At 47.0% G+C, this 17,197-nt stretch overlaps 1 long non-coding RNA gene across 1 annotated transcript; it reads right to left on the reverse strand.

Moving 5' to 3' along the window:
* Positions 1-1,142: 1,142 nt before the first annotated feature.
* On the reverse strand, positions 1,143-14,434 carry LOC107180971. Its single transcript, XR_001511734.2, has 5 exons — positions 14,342-14,434; positions 12,244-12,413; positions 3,505-3,711; positions 1,593-1,704; positions 1,143-1,198 (listed from the first exon to the last, which is right to left on the reverse strand). It is a non-coding gene; the product is annotated as an uncharacterized LOC107180971 (long non-coding RNA).
* Positions 14,435-17,197: the final 2,763 nt, after the last annotated feature.

A 17,197-nucleotide genomic window follows, 5' to 3' on the forward strand; every position in this document is an offset into this window, starting at 1 on the left:
ATTACAGAGACTGAGAAGTCCCAAGATTGGCAGACAGCAAGCCGGAGCCCCAGGAGCACTGGTGGTGTGAGTTCTAGTACAAGTACAAGTCCAAAGGCAGAAGAGGATGATGTCCCAGCTCAAAGACAGGCAGGCAGAGAGAAAGAATTCTTTCTTCACCTTTTATTCTAGTCAAGCCTTCAACAGATTGGATGGGGCCCACCCATACTGGGGAGAACAATCTGCTTTGCTCAGTTTGCCAATGCATATGTTAATCTCATCCACAAACACCTGACGGAAACGCTCAGAATAATGTCTGACAGAATAGCTGGGCCCTATGTGGGCCCTGATCCTATGGCCAGGTCAAGTTGACACAAAGAGTCTCACTATGCATTCTTCTCTGGACACTGCTTTAATTGTATCTTTTATGTTCTGAGAAGTTATATTTTCACTATTGATATTTCATACGTAATCATTCCATTTTGATGTCCCTTGTAGCTTACAGCAGGGATGTGGGTTTTTTTATTTTTATTTTTTTAACATTTACTTATTTCTGGGAGAAAGAGACAGAGTATGAACGGGAGAGGGGCAGAGAGAGAGGGAGACACAGAATCGGAAGCAGGCTTCAGCTTGTTAGCTGTGCTGACAGCTCAGAGCCTGAAGCGGGGCTTGAACTTGCCAGCAGAGAGATCATGACCTGAGCTGAAGTCGGACGCTTAACCAACTGAGCCACCCAGGCACCCCTATAGCAGGAATGTTTTGCTACTAAATTTAGACTAAGCCATAAGTACAATGACTTTCCCTTTTGTATAAAGTTGACTGATTCTCACAGGCCGATACAAAGGTGAACCAGGACCTCCTAAGGGCCCAGATGTTGCTTTGAAAGGATTCTCTAAGGGGGCACCTGTACGACTCGGTTAAGTGGCTGACTGTTGGTTTTGGCTCAGGTCATGATCTCATGGTCGTGGGATGGAGCCCTATGTTGGGCTCTGGGCTGAGCGTGGAGCCTGGTTAAGACTCTCTCTCTCTCTCTCTCTCTCTCTCCCCCACCTCTCTCCCACTCACACATTCCCCCTCTCTCTCAAAAAAAAAAAAGTGTAAAAAAAAAGAGGATTCTCTCAGAACTTGAAAAACCTCATTTAAGTATCAATAGAAACATGTACCTTTTTTGCCTAAACAGGTTTCTTAAGAACCAAGGTCAAGAATTTCTCTGTTGAATCTAAAAGGGGAAAACAGAAGCCATCACTTCTCTCTTATCCAAATGATCATAAATAAAAATATTATTAACAAAAATTATAATAACTATCATAATACCACCTAAAATATGTTTCCTGTGTTTTATACATGACCTCTTATTTCATTTTTGCAGGAGTTCTTAGAGATATCATACTCTACATCTTAAAGATGAGAAAACTCAGCCTCAAAGGAGATACATAACTTGCTTAAGATCACACATCCTTTTAAGCAAAGGAGCTAGGATTTCACACTGGTTGTGTCTGATTTAACACTATAGGAAAGCAAACACTACTGAGCCCATCTTTACCCTCTATCTTGTTCACTGACCCCGTCCCCCTCCATGTGTTCCAGGGCCCCTAGGAGATTAATATACATACCTTAAAATGCCTACCAAGGCTGAGATGGAGGGAGGCTAGCTTTGGCCCTCTGTAAGTTTGCTCAAGGTAATGTATCTCTCCCTTTCTTGATACACAGGTGGTGCCGTGAGATCTAATTAAATGTTAGATGTCAATTAGGTGCAGGCAAACCCTTTGGTCTCACTACAGTGTCCTTCGGCACATTCCCTCGTTCTATAAAATCTGTAGATTAAGGTCCAGATTTCGCAGAGAATAACTCTGTAGCCGGATCACCATCTGCCTGATTCCCCGCACCCCACCCCCACCCCCATCAGTAAGTTACCCTGAATAAAAGTCTATATCAACTGTATGGCGTGGCCTCCTTTCGTGTTTTCAGTCTCAAAGTGCCTTCTCAGTTAGGGGAATACTTTGCAGTCCCTCCTCCACCTTCTATGCAAATGCAAATGCAAAAGCCTATGCATTTTTTCAGGATGTCTCTCTCGACTCCCCTCTGCCCCAACTTGTAGCAATAAGATGGTTCTACTTCCTTTGGCAAAACTTATTTTCCAGGCAGAGAGAGGACGTTTGCTATGGTCCACCATCGATTAGGGAGAAGTCCAGCCTGGAATTCTGGAACAGAGACAGGCAGGCCACCAGCCACGGAAGGCCTTTGCCTGCAGAAGCCATATGGAAGAAGAAAATTCTGAGCCAAGCACTAATGAAGAGGAAGGAGAGGGAAATCAGGGCGGGGGCTGGGAGAGTGGGGGTTAGGCACAGCTGCTTCAGGAGGGGGACACTGACCATGGATCTTGCATGTGCTGGACACACCCATCACTCATGCCAAACCCATCCAGTTCAACTCAGCTGTCTGGCAGCTGCCCTTTAATGCAACGAGCAAACAACTTGCTACATTGAAGGTTTCAGTTAGTGTCTTTGGCCAAGTCTCAGCGGGAACCAGCACAGACAACCATGGGGGGGCTGGAGGCCCCAGGAACAGCAGCCAGAGCCCAGGCGCGGCTCAGAGTGCCAGCCAACTGGGCGCATTATCAGAACCCTGCTGCAAAGAGATAAGGAACGTCCTGATCCAGCCCCTAGAAGAGCAGGACTTTATATAGCAGCCTGTGTAGGCTGCAAGGGAATGTCCTGGCCCCAGGCCTCCCAAGCCCAAGCAGAGAGGGGAGTGGGTGGGTGAGAAGCCAGGAGCTTATAAATAACCTCGTGTGCGCTGATGGGCTCAGTGGCTGTGTCTTACCAAAGCCTGAGATCTTGGGGAGGAGGGGTCACCTACAGATCGTTTTTACCTTCTTTATACTCCTCTGTATTTTCCAAGTTTTCCACAATGAACTCGAGCCCTTCTTACAGTCAGCAAACATGAACACCATGTTTAAAAAGTGAAAAAGAGAGGCCCAAAAGGAATTCCTTCAGCTAGGAATTCTGGTCACCATCCTTCCCCTGCTCATGAGTCCCCAGTCCTGGACCAGTCAGTCCTGTCCCCTCTTGTCTGATCTCTCCCAGAGATGCCCTACAGGTGCTTGCATGGACCCATTTCCCCTCTCCTCCAGGGTTCCTGCATTGCCCTTAACTTCCCCGCCCCCACCAGTTCAAATGTCACTGTTCTTGGCTTTGTTGTCTTTAGATAAGACGCCCCTGTTCCTCATCTCTGCCTGGGTGCAGAAAGGTCACTTAAGTATGTCTGTCCTGCCTGCTTCCTGGCCTCCTAATGCTAGCTTAGTAATGGGGGCAGGGAGGGGGGAAGCCATGATATTCCTGTATAGAGAATGTGCACTTTATGCCTCAGACTCCTTGTCTGTAAAATGGAGGTAATAATAACACCTGCCTCACAGAAATGTTATTAAGAATAAAATAAGAGTGAATGCAAAGTGCTTGACACATTAGAAATGCCCAGGTTGCCTCTTTCTCCACACTCACCCACCCGCTGAAGGACCATACTTACCAAACTTGGCCAACCTGACTTTCATTGTTTCCAAAAATAACTGCTCCTAGGAGGTGTGAGGATTCACCATCTTGACACTGGTAGTGATTCAAAGCAGGAGTTCTAAAAATGCTTCAGGAGGTGGCAGGCTCCTTGGAATAATAGCCTTCAAAGTGCCTCCTTATAAGGCAGCAGCCTCATTTGGATGTGTGAGTCATGGTTGGGCTGCTAGATAAACAGATAAAGGAATAAACATGTTGTTACTTTGTAGTAGTCTGAGTTCAGCTCATGACCCTGGGGCAATGTTGAGGAGACAAAAGTAGGCGAAATATCAGCCAATCCCTATTTTTTGAGCAGTGCTATGTGCAAAGAGGCATTGTGCTAGGATTCGAAAATGAAACATAGACCAGCTATGAAAGAGAGGCTGTGAAAGAGAGGCCAGTCTAGCTGAGGAAGTAAAATGCAGATTCAGACAGAAAGCTCACTCAGCAAACAGGATATGAGCCTGGCAGGTGATAAGGTGGAGAGTCTGGAAGAGACCTTCCACAGGGTTCTGGAGGTCAGAGCAGGTCTTGTGGAGAAAATGAACATCATTAACAAGTGGGCACCAAGCCTTGTAGTTCCCAACGCAATCAGGTTGGTCTGAGAGAAAGGATCTCACACGTTAATGTCAACAAGGCATGGGGCACACCTAAGTACGCCATCTTGTTTGATCCTGATAACGGTATTCTGTGGTGTTATTCCCATTTTACAGAACAGAAAACAGCAGCTCAGAGAAGCTCAGAGAGGTGGAGTTATGTGCTGACAGTTACAACAGCAGAGGCAGAATTGGAACTAAGTTCTGCCTGCTCCACAGCCTCTGCTCTCGCTTCTGTCACCTGGCACCACTGAGACCTCCCTTAAAACTGTGTCCCAAGACATGGGCTGTCTGTGACCAGCAATGGAGCTCTCATTCCAAGGCTGTGGCCTTCCAACAGAGAGGATGCTGCCCAGAGAGGCTAGCAAATTCTTTGGAGCTATATCAACATTGCATTGCCTGCCAATATCATGAGAGAAGACGGGGTGACCTCTAAAGCCCAGATCAGAATAATAACTTTGATGACATTTTATAGTTTTAAATATTTAAGCCCTTCCTTCCACATACTAGTATTTTTCCCAATTCAGAAACTCATCCCTTTTATCACCACAACAACCCATAATGAGCCGCATGAACTTTTCAGGAATGACATGGGAATAAGACAGGAACAATCTTCTAAAGGTGATTTTTGCCCCCAGCTTTAAACCATTCAGTTTTGGAGGACTTTTGCGACATAACAAACAGCACCCGCCAGTCAGCATTGGAAAATTCCTCAGATGCACCTGGGTGCAGCCGATACTATCCTCCAAAGGGCCGACATATCATCCATGACCCTTGGTGTTATGCCCAAAGTCAACTGACACCAATATTACACAAAACCTAAGTATCACATTCCTGAAGGCATCAAACAGCAATTATTGAGCGCCAGGCTCATGGTTCTTAAAACCAGTCTGAAATTACAATCCAGTAATTCTTACAGTTATATATAGTCTATATAACTATGTCCTAATCATGAAAGAAGATGGGAGAGCCCTTTAAAAGAACAGTGTTATGGACTGTTACATTTCCCACCACCACCACCAAAATCCATATATTGAAATCCTAACCCCCAATATGAATATATTTGGAGAGACAGACTTTCAGGAATTAATTAAGGTTAAGTGAAGAAGTCATAAGGGTGGGGCCCTGATTCCACAGAACTGGGGTCCAATAAGAAAAGGAAGAGCTCCTGGTGACCTTTCTGTCTGTCTGCCTGTGCACAGAAAACAGGCCATGTCCGGAGGACCCAGCAAGAAGATGGCAGTCTGCAAGCCAGGAAGAGAGGCCTTACCAGAAACCAAGCCCAATGACTCCAGAGCTGTGAGAAAATGCATTTTTGTTGTTACGCTCCCCAGTATTTTGTTATGGCGGCCCAAGCTAATGCAAACAGGAACTCAGGCTGTAAGGGAGCCATAAAACCAATACCCAGGGAATGAGGGCAGGGGACAGGGTACAGGTCATGGAAGCGACTTCCGCTCTTTTGCTGGGAGCACAGTGTTGGAGAGAGTGTGAAACAAATACCATTCCTCTTCCATGAATTTAGTAATACTAAACCTGGTCCAGGAAGTGTGACTTAGGTACACAGTAAGAGTGGCTTCCGAACCCTGCCTCCAGGATGAGTCACTGTGGAGCCTGCTCCACAAAGCCGAGTGCCCAGCGGAAAGCTGATGATAACCTATACTCTCTGGAGGCAGACAGATTCTGAGAGTCAGGGAGAAACTGAGCCAGGTACCCTCAGTGCCTTTTCCCAGGCTCATTAAATTGTTAAACCACTAGGGAGAAGAGAGGAAAGGACAGAGAGAAGCCAAGAGTATTACCCTAATCAAACTCCCTCTGTATGGAAACATGAAGAGAGGGGAAAGAACGTTCCTCTCGACACTTATCCTAGTTCTGTTCCAGGCAAACACATACCCCTCTTCACGGCTCTCCAATACAGTACAATGTGTGTCCAGCTTTCAAATAAACAATAAGATTCACAACTTGCAAAGAAACTCCCCTTATTACACACATACACACGCACATACTTAAGCAATCCTAGGACATATCCCACATGGAAGGTAGAAATGTCCAGTTGCAGAAACTGGGTGAGCTAATTTGTGGCCCTAGTTCAGAAGGGCACAATAAACATGTGTTGAACATGGCTTGCACCCTTACAGCAGTCTCTTCCTCTTTTGCTGGAAGATGGGACCATTCATTCATTTTTTTTTTTAACTCAACAGATATTTGCTAAATGTTTATTATGTGCCAAGCATCGTGCTAGGCTGATTGATTCGGAAAACAAGAAGCCAAGAGATATTGCCAAACAGCAGCCCTAAACCAGCTATTTGCCCAGGACACCTGTGCCATAGTCCTTGTCTCCTCCCCAGCCCTCAACCTCCTTACCCAGTCAAACACCAAGTACTGACATTCTATTCTTAATGTATCAAAACCCCTTTACTTTTTTCCATCCTCTCTGTTCTTCCTGGGTCTAGGCCATCATGTTCTCTTTCTTGGATTTCTGCAGCAACCACTTAATTGGTTTTCCTGTTTTCAGACTTAACTCTCATCCAATCTAACTGCCACACCACAGTGCACAGTAAGAAATTTGGCATCACCTAAAGATCTACCCTTTGTCTGGGTTCCTAGGAGGAAATCCCTAAACTTGCAATTTTCACAGCAAGAGGAGTGTCTTTGTTATTCAATGTTGGGCTCTCATTTATGCTCACAAGATGAGTCAGAGTGGGGCTGGCTGAGTCTGAAAGACCAACCAAGTGATTGTGGGTGTGGCTTTGGGCCATGTGACAGCCTGACCTTCAGGGAGGGGAAGTAGCCTGGAGCTTAAGTTCAACCATGTAAGTTATTATGCAATCAACCATGACTCGGTAATGAAGCCTCAATAAAAACTCTAGGGGCGCCTGGATGGCTCAGTCGGTTAAGTCGGTTAAGTCGGTTAAGCGTCTGACTCTTGGATTTCAGATCAGGTCATGATCCTACAGTCATTAGGGCTCGTTCATAGGATCGAGTCCCACGCTGGGCTCCACCCTGACAGTGCTCCCTTACTAAAGCTTGCATGAACTAACGTGGTTGGCAATACTTGTGCCTATTCATGTAGAGATGCTGGGAAGTAATGCATCCTGAGGGCCTAGAAGCTTCATGTTTGGAACCCTCCTGATTCCAATTAATTATATCCTTGACTAATTCCAATTTATATCTGTTTATTATAATAAAAGTGTACTCCTAAGTATAACACTTTCCTAAATATCAGATTATCAACTGTGAGGGTAGTCATGAGAACCCTTGAATTTGCAGCCAGATGCTATGAAGAAAAGGTGATCCTGGGGACCCCGAACCTGGGGCTGGTGTCTGAAGTGAGGGCAGACTTGTGGGGACTGTGCCCTTAACCTCAAGTTGACTAACTCACTGCACACAGCCAGAGGGGTTTTCTAAAATGGGACTGTGATCACATCACATACCTGCCTAAAACCTTTGAGGGATGTCTCCTTTTCTCTAGGATGAAGTCCGATGCCAAAATACAGCTCCCAAGACCTCTGATGCTTCTGGCCCTACATAGCTCCTCAGTCTCATATCCCTCATATCCCCCATTCCCCTGCAAATTTGGTATTCCAGCCACACTGAGCCACTTGCCACTCCCTAAGCCTTCCATGCTCTCTCATTTTTTTCAGATCTTAGAACATGTGGCCCCTCATCCTATAATATTCTCTCCTCTCTGCCTTTCTCCCACACCCTTCTCTTAGCTAACTCCTAGCAGTCCTTCAAATCTCAGCTTAGATGGCACTTCTTCTGGGAAACCTTTCCATATATCCTGCACGAAGTCAGAGCTCGGTGCTCACTCCTCTCAAGGGACTTAGCCCACGTACTGAAATGGCCTGGTTACTGGTCTGTCTCTCCAGACCATGAACTTGCCGAGCATGAGGACTGTGTTTTCTTCCCTGTTATATCCCCCAGTAGTTAGCAGACTAACACAGAATTCCAAAGAGAGAAATGATACCTTTGCAGAGAAGAAACCTGGTAGACATCAACATGACTGGTGGTAAATGAGTAACTACACAAATGGGTTTTGGAAGGGTCTCCAGTCTCTTTGGCGGAGATTTGGAAAGCACCCTGGTTGTATCCAGTAGACAATTACAAGTTATCTTCCAAGATGATTCCGCCCAAAGGTTGTTAATCTTATTTCATTTGAAGTTGATTGTTGTGGGTTTCAACTTTAGAGGATAATTTTTTTTAACTTTCTCTACAAAATTCTAAGAGAAGTCCCTATCTTGAGGTCTGTACCAACTGTGAATTGCCCTTTGGACATTTCTTTGACCTATCAGTTTTCCACTCCATCTACAAGGTTATATGGCATTTGTGAAGACAGGGACGACAACAATGTGTTTAAACATAAATAATTGGATGATTTATTAAAGCAAAATTTATTACCAGTTCATACATGCCATATGCATCCATCCGTGCTTTCTTACTAATCAATACTTGATAAAGCACTTGCTGATTAGGTGAAATGGCATCTCTTTTTCCCTCCTTTTAGCTTTCAGTTAAAGCAATCAGCACAGACTTTTTCTTCCTTTTCCTTCCTTTCCTCTTCCCTTTCTGGCATGGAATAGTCGGCACCATGGCCCCACCAGGTACTGACAGCAGGAGAGGGCTTCCTTGTGGAGGCCCTTTGATGGCATACCTACTGGTGCCCAAGGACACAGGATGCTGGAGGGTGGGGGCAGGGAGTGGAGGTAAAAGATACACCTGGTATGATTGGGAGATTGATTATATTAAGCAAATAAGTAATCGTATTGAGCAAACAGGTACATATTGAGGATAATGAGAGCCAGGTTGAGAAAGGAATTGCAAACATAAAGAGGGAGAGAACTATAAAGAACCATGAACGTGGAATGGAATTGGATGTATAAACATCAGCTTATTTTTTTAAGTATATAAATACAGGGATATATAGAAATAGCTACAGGTTTCAGTATGTGTATATACATATTTGTGCATATACATACATGTATTTCCTAGCTCCCTCCACCAAAAGGGTCTAGAAGCAATGACACCCCACTAACAATAAACACACTAGGTGGCCAGATCTTGATTCCTAAACACCATCCTCCACTGAAAGGAAGCAGTTCTCCCTGGGGAAAGGGGTAATCCAGGCTGCAGCAGGAAAAGTACAAGATGAATCTGAGTCATGTTGTTGTATCAGACTGCCAACAAGTGCTGAGATGATGGGGGCGTGTCAGAAGGATGTGAGAGCATCCTGGAAGGAACACTGGCCGTGTCTGAGACGGTCAGAGTATCAAGCTAAACAAGGTTGGCAATGGAATACAATCTACTGAATAAAATGAGAGCCCTTACTAAAATAAATCTATAAACAAACACAGAAAATGGGAAAGCTCCTTATTAGAGTAACCTGCCAAATAACAGAAGGAGAAGGAATGATGGAAATAGAAAACAATCATTTGGCAACTTTCAGAGTGGTGGGTGCAATAAACAGAGAGAAGAGCAGCCCCGAGGAGCCACATCGAGAAAGTTATTAGCCCTGCCTGGAGACTCAGGAAAGGCTTTACTCGCAGAGGCGCCATTTGAACTAGTCCTTGAATGAATACATTTCTACCGGGCAGGAAAGGTCATTCTCTACAGATTAGGGAGAATTGGAAGATGCTAGTTCTAGTTATGTCATAAATGATTAATAACTTGCCAAAGCCCCAGGGACAAGTTTTCTCCAGTCCTGAATATTCTCTGTGATACCTCATCACACCGCACAACAGGATTCCCTCCTCATATTCTTTAACGTAATTATATATTTGAAACAACTTCTTCCTCTGTTCATTTTCTGATAACATCTGGAACTCCAACATCATGGTAGGGCTTCAGCCTCCTCACTCTCTTTTTTTGGTCTTTTGCTCTAGGTCTATCGTTAAGAATTTACCTTCTTCCTACCCTGTTACTTCCTGTTTTCCTAACTTCAGGGGCTTTTTATTCGTTGGGGTGCAAGGTTTCATTCTGCCTTGAAGCACTCTTCCCATTAGCTGGGGGATTTTTTTTGACAAGAAAGGTGTATCTAAGCCCATTTTCTGTAAAATCTGTCACTGCCTAAGTGGTACCCTGCTGCTTGAGGCCTCATCTGTCTCCATGGCAATGTTCTCAAACTATTCTGCTTGTGTAAGTTCAAGGCCCATCAAATCACTTATCATAACAGAGCCATTGTAACCCACCAATGCACACACATACACGTTCCGTGCATCACGGCAACATTCACAAATGCAGCCACGGTTTGTATTCGTTTCAAAAATCCTTTGAAACGGACAGGCCACTCATCAGCTGACTCCATTTACTCATTCACTCATTCATTTATGTATCCAGGCCTCGCAGAGGAGACACAGACATAAAAACACCTCCTCCTGGGGGGTTGGGGGTGAGAATCAGGGATGGCTTCACCAAGAAGTGGCCAGCTGAGACCACCGAAGAGGAAAGGCTTTCCGGACAAAAACAAAGCGTGGGCAAAGGCATGAAGGTGTGAATGAACATTCGAGGTAACAAAGGAAAAGTGTTTGATAATGAAGCAGAAATGGGATGGAGGAGGAATGTACAGAGATGAGACAGAACTGGTGCTAGAGAGAGGGGTAGCACTGAGGTCCTGAGGGGCTTGTAGAAAATACTAAGGAGTTTGCACTCCTTAAGCAATGAGGAAGGTCTTAAGAGGAGGTGCAGCATTATCAGATTTGCATTCTAGAAAGCTCTCTTCTACTGCTGTCCCAGGTTTAATTAAAGGCCCAGAGGCAGGAACAAGCCAGAAACAATCTGACCAGAGATCAACTTGGGGGGTGTGCACAGGAAAAGAGTCAAGCACCACTTAAGAGGTAAGCCAGGTTCGACTGCATGACCAATTAGATGGAGGAGTGACAGACACCTTGAAGATGGCTGGGCCCATGTGATGTCAAAGAAAGAAGCATAATGGGGGGAGAAGATGAAGCACGTAGTTGGGGACAAAGATATTCTTGTCCTCCACTTTCCCCACACCTTCAATTCTCTATCACAGGGATAACACGATGACAAGCTAATCCCCACTGAGGTAAGATGTAAGGGCTTAACATGTGACACCCTCCACCGCCACCACCCCCTCCCACCCCCCAGCTCCCCGCCACCAGGAATCATGTTTTCAGTTAATAAGAGAGTACCGTGCAGTCAATGCTAATCAAGGGAATGACTCTCCTATAGTGAAATTCTGGGCAACGTGACGGGCAAGTTGGGGGATGTTTTCAGGTGGGGAGATCTTCCCAGCATCCCTAAAATCCCATCACAGAGGCTATGGCTAAAACTCTTAGTGAAGAGAATGCTGTTAACATTTCATCTTCATTCCAAAGAACCCCGTTCACGCCATAGATAAAGAGATCTTCCTCCTGGGCAGGCTTCTGCTCTCTTAGCACGGGGTGATGGGACAGCAGATGTCACAGAGCTATGGGGTCACTGAGTTCAGGCCCTGGCCCCGCCATTTACTTGTTGTGTAACCGTGGTCATGTTAGTTAACCTTTCTAAGACTCGATTCCATCATTCATTAAGCAGGGGCTCAGAACACCTGCCTCTCAGATTGGCGTGAGCCTCGATGTAAATGGCAAGGTCGCAGTCCACATTAGTGCCTTCTTGCGCCACCTCACCCCTACCCCCACCATCTCATTTCAGATTTGAATCTTCATCAGTCACCCTCGCTACCTCCACCATTTATCACAGTATCTTTCAACACCCAATTCACTTGGAGAAGCCTCATTCTCTCCACGTTCATGGGCTATTAGCTGCCCTGACAACTTCAGGTGATGAAAAGCCACCGTTCGGGCTTGGGCGGCAGGCGCTCAGAGCCCGGCCGTGAGGGCTGTGCCCCAGAACCGCCTGCAGGAGGCAGCATCGGGCAGCGTGAGGCCAGCCGGGCCGCCTCCTGAAAACCGCTGGAGCCCGGCTGGGAGGAACCGCCGAGGAGGCGCTGGAATTCAGACTCCAGGTGACAAAGGACTCAGTTTACTCACGCGGCTCTAACACTCAGTCTCCCAAGGAGTCGGGTCTTTGGGGAACAGGGGAGGAGGCAGTGGTTTCCTGAAAGCACCTCGGGCCCCGGCAAGTCCAGCGAGGTTTTTCCCACACCCACACCTGGACTTAGTTACCTTTGAGCATGGCACCCGTCCTCCAGAAGCAAAAGGCATCTCCTCCTTCCCCAGCCTTAGGGCCCTTGTTGCAGACGCCCCTTCCTCCACGATGTGACGGGATGAGATGGGGAGCTAGCTCCCCCACACGCAGTTTTAGCGGCTCACGTGCTCAGCCCCATTCGGGAGTCCTGGAGGAGACAAAAGGAATCAAGGCACACAGCTCCTGACCCTTCGGAGCTATTAACATTGTTGAAGACGGGCAGATGTGAAACCGGAGGACACAAGGGTACACGTCCTCACGTGCTCTGTTTCTGGGCGGGCACGGCCGGAGGCTCCGTGTTCCCCCAGCCCCGGGGGCACATGGCCTGGCCCAAGTGATTTTTATGATTTGTGAATTCATTTACATGGAAAAAAGAAAGGGACAAACTGATTAAAACCACCCAAGGCTGCCCAGAATGTGGGATCACGGTAGGGACAGATGACCCGAGCTGTGGAAATTGGGAGAAGGGATTTACTAATGCAGGCGGCATTAAGCGCCTGCAAGATCTGGCGGACTTGGTCACTGGGGGCCTCAGAACTCAGAGCCAATGAGAGACGGTCGTCACTAACTCTCCTGTTAACTTGAGCTGGGGTGGGGAACTGCGATGTCACCATGACATCACCACCTTCCAGGAATCACTGAGTCAGCTTGAGGCCGCAGGCAGGACCCACTCACTTCCTCCAACAGCGGGGGCCACTCCCCACCCCCGGCAAGGCTTTGAGCCTGGGTTTTCACCACCATCCACCAGTGCTCAAGACAGTGAGGGCCTGGCCCAGAGTCTGTCAGCTGGGCAGGGACACACTGGCGTGGTGCCAGCGGCACTCACTCCCACGGCGACCCATGCTGTGGGGTCCGCTGAGGAGAGAGGTCCCTGAGGAGAGGTGGCCCTTTCAGCTTTTCAGTCACTTGTACCTCCTTGTGAACAAACTGAGGTGTTTCTTTCTTTTTTTTTTAAGTTTATTTATTTTGAGAGAGAGAGAGAGCAGGCACGTGAGCAGGGGGGGAGGGGCTGACAGAGAGGAAGGGAGAATCCCAAGCAGGTGCCACACTTCAGCACAGAGCCCCACATGGGGCGTGCTCTCATGAACCATAAGGTCATGACCTGAGCCGAGATCAAGAGTTGGACACTTACCCGACGGAGCCACCCAGGCCCCCTGAGAAACTGAGGTGTTTCTAAGGAACTAAGTTGTGAAGGAGGAATTAGGCAGGAAAAAGTAAGGGGAAGTTGGGGCTGGGGGAAGAAGTGTCAGAACAGAGGTGGGGAAGGCTTCAAAAAAAAAAACAAAACCTTGCCCACTTCACAAACGAGGGTCGTTCCAGATACAGTGTCATACCTCAGTCAGCGTGGGGAAGCAGGGGGCTTGTCCAGGCCCACTGCTTTCTTGTAAGGTGGGCAACTAGACGGCCATACTCATCCAGTGGCCGGAAACCCAGGAACAGGGCCAGCGCTATTTGTAGCCCTCAGGTGATGACTTTCTCTTGCCCCTTCCTCCCCAGGTCAGACCCTCCCCTTCCCTGTTAGAGGATTGAAGCCAGAATCTGTGCATACTATGTCAGAGTCTATTTTGCCTTTTCCTTAAACCCAGTGCTCTGTAAGCTAGTCTTATGAAGACAAAAATTAACCAGTAGGCAGTAATGAGATTTTATAACATGGCGAAGGTCCTGTACTTTCTTCCTCTCTCTCTCTCTCTCTCTCTCTCTCTCTCTCTCACTGCCTCCTCCCACCCCATACACACACACACAACCTGCTGTTTTGATCTTTTATCATATTCTTTCACTTAATGCCAACAAAAGCCTACCAGGTAAGTATTGCCATTTCATAGACAAGAAAACTGAGATTCAGAAAGGTGGAAGAAATTTTCCAGGGTCACCCAGCTAGTGGGTGACAAAGCCAGTCTCAGAAGCCAGGGCTATCTGACTCTAAGGAGCTGGGGCCTTACTACTCAGATACTCTGACTCAAAATAAGAGCCTCTCCTGAGTCATAAATTATAAAATTAGAATTTCAATCAGCAAGTCACAAAATCTTAAGGTTGGAAGACATTTTAAAGGTTGTCCAGGCAGATGTCCTGAATTACCTGAGTAATATCCTGGCTTCTGCGTGGAGACACCAGTTCCAGAGAATGCATTGTGTCCTGATTCAGCCAACGCCCGCTCAGAATTATTAAACATTTCTTTTGGGTTTGAAGCTGAAATCTCTCTCCCTGTAATGTCCACACACTGAGTCTGCCCTCAGGAATGTGGAGGACCTTGAGTAGTGTGTCACTCCTGAATTGTTTTTCTCTAGACTACATGCTCTAGATTCTTCTTACCCACTCTCATGTGGCAGTTTCTCATTGTCTGAATGGGGTCTGGTTCGACAGGTCAGTCTCACAGTGAGACCCCAGCACGACTCCAGTGCTCAGGAAGGGAGCTGACCAGCCCAGAGAAGAATGGGACCAGACTACAACCCCTTCATTTTATCTCACAGATCTTTTTGTTGTTGTTTTCTTTTAAGTGTTTATTTGTTTTTGAGACAGAGCATGAGCAGGGAAGGGGCAGAGAGAGAGATAGACACAGAATGTGAAGCAGCTCCAGGCTCTGAGCTGTCAGCACAGAGCCCAACGCGGGGCTCAAACCCACGAATGGCAAACTGCGAGATCGTGACCTGAGCCAGTCAGTTGCTTAACCAACTGAGCCACCCAGGCACGCCCACAGATCTTTTTTTTTTTTTTTTAATGTTTATTGATTTTTGAGAGACTGAGACAGAGCACAAACAGGGAAGGGGCAGAGAGAGACACTGAATCTGAAGCAGGCTCCAAGCTGTCAGTGCAGAGCCCGATGCAGGGCTCAAACCCACGAACCGTGAGATCATGACCTGAGCTGAAGTTGGATGCTTGATTGAGTGAGCCACCCAGGTGGCCCTATTTCACAGGTCTTAATATGCTGGAGACTCATTTTGCTCTTGTTATGAATGAAAACCTTTAAGTGCCTTTCCCCTGTGCTGACCCCTAAGCCACATCCTCTCCCACCCCTTGTCCAGCTGGGTTTCTGATGTTCACGACCTGTTCTCTCCATGTAGACCATGCCTAACAAGTACTCCTGGGCAGTCTGGCCATCCCTCTGCCCCGGTACCCCTGCCCCACCAGGGTTCAGCCTCACCTTCCCTCTGGCGCCAGCTCTGTCCACTCTGAGACCCTGCCAAGGGGTCCCCCTGACCCAGTCACCCCTCAACAGGCATGCTAGCTTTTAATTGTCTGCCACCTTATGCACCCCCAGGCGTCACCTGGGAAGTTCTGGAGAAGAAGCAAGGGCCACGGTGTCGGGCCCTCCCTCTGCTGAAACACAATCTGCCAGCATTTCCACTGCCATGCATACCCTGTATAGGTATGCATACAAGGGGTTCTCCTCCCACTGATCCAAATCTGCTTTCTACTTCCTGTCACCCCATCTCAGCTGTTTCCACCACCTTGCCCCCCCACCCCCATCTGTGGCTGGTGGGCAGGGCACACAGTGCCTCACCCCCTTCTCATCCCTTCTGAGTCTTGCTCTAAGCTCCTCTAGGCACCAGATGAATATTTCTACAGGACAGGTACTTCCTTTGTGTCAACGTCTCTATTCTCAGCATGATGGCTTAACGCATTGCTCTATGCTCAGACCCCCAAGCCTTGCTCTAGATACAGAAAGGGAATCTTCTTGAAAAGTAGAAAACCTTTTCCTTCTCAAGAACCAGGCTCTCAAGATTATTGATTATTAGCGTGGTATGGATTTTTTTTAAACCCAATTTAAAACATGAAGCCGAGAAAGACTTCTTTGTTCCAGGATGGGGCTCCCCTGAAACCACAAACCCATTTATTCAATGAGTAGGAACCTCTTGGTTCCTGAGAGCAAAAATCCAGTATTCCAATCTGAAAAATAATATCTTGTTTCTTCTTTATGCCCAAGACAAACATCTGAAAGAACTTCCCTCTTTTGCATCCCATTCTCCTTACAGTCTTCTGTCCTTGCCACCAAATCCTTCATGTGTCCCAAATTCTGTTTCCCCTAGATCTCTACTTGACTCTTAATGTTTGTTTGTTTTTTTTTGATTTTTTTTTTAACATTTATTTATTTTTGAGACAGAGAGAGACAGAGCATGAACAGGGGAGGGTCAGAGAGAGGGAGACACAGAATCCAAAACAGGCTACAGGCTCTGAGCTGTCAGCACAGAGCCGCGGCGGGGCTCGAACTCACAGACCGCGAGATCATGACCTGAGCCGAAGTCGGCCGCTTAACCGACTGAGCCACCCAGGCGCCCCAATGTTTTTTTATTTTTGAGAGAGAGACAGAGAGACAGAGCATGAGCAGGGGAGGGGCAGAGAGAGAGGGAGACGGAATCTGAAGCAGGCTCTAGGCTCTGAGCTGTCAGCACAGAGCCCGATACTGGGCTCAAACCCACCAACCATGAGATCATGACCTGAGCCAAAGTCGGACACTTAACCAACTGAGCTACCCAGGTGCCCGCCTACTGGACTCTTCATTACTACTTCTATTAGTGATCTTTTGAGGGTCTGTTTTGCTCACTCATCATCCCGCCTTGTAACATCATGTTCACATCCTCCAAAGGTGTGTTCCCATCTGCTCATCTCACTGGGCTTTCAACACAGGTATTAGCATATTAAAATATATTTTTTAATGTTTAATTATTTGTTTTGAGAAAGAGAGAGCAGGAGCAGGGGAGGGGCAGAGAGAGGGAGAGAGAGAATCTCAAGCAAGCTCCATGCTGCCAGCATAGAGCCTGACTCAGGGCTCAATATTGCAAACCATGAGGTCATGACCTGAGCCAAAACAGAGTCCAGACACTGAACCAACTGAGTCACCCAGGTGCCCCGGCATTAGCATATTTAAAACCAATTGAACTGTGATTATTTTCACCCCAGCTGTATTACTCTCAATGTACTTAATATGGATGGGAA

The sequence above is a fragment of the Panthera tigris genome, chromosome F3 (assembly GCF_018350195.1).
Source record: "Panthera tigris isolate Pti1 chromosome F3, P.tigris_Pti1_mat1.1, whole genome shotgun sequence".
Lineage (NCBI taxonomy): Eukaryota > Metazoa > Chordata > Mammalia > Carnivora > Felidae > Panthera > Panthera tigris.